Here is a 2640-nt window from a genome sequence, read left to right as displayed (position 1 = left end):
TGACACAACCCTCACCCAGCATGCACTTGCTGCGCCCCCCCCCACCCTACCCCCACCCTTTCCACAGGACACTACTAGACACTACGGCGTCTGGTGGTCCCATCACATCACGCCTGTTCCCCGATGGTGGAATGATCTTCCATACTTCCATACTCCATTCCGCCTAGTCCCTCACTATCTTCAAGAAACAACCGAAGACACATCTCTTCTGCACTTACCTGAAACACTACCACCTAAAGCAATTTCTTATTTCCTAAACTTTGTTTTCCTTTAAAAAAATCAAATCCAATGGTTTAATGTGCTTGTGTCTCTACCAGCTGGCTTGTAGCTTGTATGGCCAGCTATTGAAACCTGGTCATCCGGCACTCCTAATAACTAGTAACTTCTGTGGCTTTTAGTTTGTGTTGTACTCTGCCTCACTTGTAAGTCGCTTTGGATAAAAGCGTTTGCCAAATGAATAAATGTAAATGTGAATGTAGGACACAAATAAGGCAACTTGCAGCCTCTAAAAGGCTAGGCTTCTGCTCATTTATGGGACACACATTCTCTCCCCCCTGAAGGAAACTGTGCTGCTTGGCTGGTGGTGTGAAATTGCACAGACCCGAACCCATGCTCATGAGAAATGTTGAGCATGTTCAAGCTTTAAAGTTTGGCAGTATGAAAAACCCTGCAGACATGGTGTCAGATTCGACTTTGAAACTATGTCTGGCTGTGCAAATCTCTTGCCATGTTATTCTCCCTTGTGTCCACAGGGGAGGACACCATACCTGTGTTACCTTTAGTGCTGCTCTCCTTTGAATTCACCCAGCAGAGTATTCTGCTTCCGGAGACTGTGCTTTGTGCAGTCTGTTGCCTCATTTTGTGACATTATGTCACTGTCACGTGTCTGAGAAGATTCTGTTGTCCATACTGAAAGTACTGAGTCATTGCTCCTCAAGCCCTGCAGCTGTGATTTTTCACACTTCTGCTGGGCAACATAAAATGGATGCTTTACATGCAGTATTTTTGTAACTCAATGTTCAGAACATTCAGTTGAATAAACATTTTACTTTTTATTCTTTTTCTTGAAATGTAAGGCATTCGATTCAAACCCTGAAACAGTCTTGCCACTCAGTCTGCTGTACCACGTACATTTCTGCAGAAACAGTCTTATTTATGACAGTGCAATGAAGAATTATGCTATTTCAGTGCCTGCTGTCACAAACCATCTCATGTAAAGCAGATGTTGCAGATGTTGATGGACTGACACCAAAGACCTTTGCAAGAGTGATTTTAAATTCATTTCAGTGATTTGTGGGCATTAGAAAACCAGTATGAGCCAACATACACACACACACACACGCACACACACACACACACACACACACACACACATTATTGTATATATAATAAAAGTTTTTGTCTGTGGAAGGGCTGTTATCTCAGTCTGACTACTGACCACTTCCTTGGTTCTGGGATCCTTCCTGTTGTTTTTCTAGTTTATGGTTGATATAAAATCGCTGAGGGACAATCACAGCAACTGCTTCATAAACAGCAATAAATAATTCAGGCTGAAAATGATGAAGTTCACTGGACTCTTTCAGTAGCACAGAAGCAAGAATTCAAAGCAATAACAAGGAAGTATTTTGTCTAAATTGCCCTTAGCCTCAGTTATGCAGAATTATAATTTAAATATATCTATTTTAGAACAAGCTTTGTTTTTCTGATTAAAACTTTTCCTCTTATAAAAGTATTCTGTGAAAAAAAAAATATTTTTTTCATTTAGAGTTGCTATGTATAATATATAAAGATAGCAGGAACAGGATTATGTGCAAATATATGGTTTATGACTTTTGGTGTGGCATATTGTAATTTTAGCCTATACACTTCAAAGGAATTTTCTTTGGGTTCATCCATGTGTGAATGGAGGAATGACCACTCCATAGTTAGATCGCCGAAACCAATCACAGTGTTTCCTGCTGCCTGTAAATATTGCCCCAGTTGCGCCTTAAACTACATGTAAAAATGTTATGTAATGTGAAAACATTGGAGGTCTGTCATTCTCAAAATTTATTATTTTCTCTGACGTTTTTTTTATTTTTAATAAATAAGGAAGCTACCAAAGCTTGCATGTTTTGGTGTACGTATTTTTCTGAAATGGAAACTTTGCAGAAATGTTGAAATTTATGTTGTTGTTTACTTGTAGCATAGTCGGTATCTGTATTGAAAACCTCTTTATTTTAAATAATTTGGGGGCTTCTTAACTTGTCAGATATCCAGAATCCATCATCTCCACATTTTCTTCCCTCATGGAATACAGCACTTCACTGTTGTCATGCGTTTCTTTCTTTTTCTGTTTTTAAGCTTTTAACTTTTAAAACCTGTGATCTTTTTCAACAGCAGCGTGCTTAGATTTGTTGAATTATTCAACAACAGTTAAAGTTTCAAAGTGGAAAACTTCACAAAATGCCATGCAACAGACAGTAGTAGATGATGACTTGCTCCACAACCAAAGGAAAAAGATAAATCATAAAGCTTTCATGCCTGGGCACAGAGTGTTCTCTGTCTAATTATGTGAGTTTATACTGTAATGTGCTGTGAGTTTTGGGTTAACGACACCATTGCTGAGTCTATTATGACTGTTTGCATTCAATACTTTCT

This window comes from Megalops cyprinoides, chromosome 18 (assembly GCF_013368585.1).
Source record: "Megalops cyprinoides isolate fMegCyp1 chromosome 18, fMegCyp1.pri, whole genome shotgun sequence".
Classification (NCBI taxonomy): domain Eukaryota; kingdom Metazoa; phylum Chordata; class Actinopteri; order Elopiformes; family Megalopidae; genus Megalops; species Megalops cyprinoides.
Note: the sequence above shows the minus strand (reverse complement) of the source record.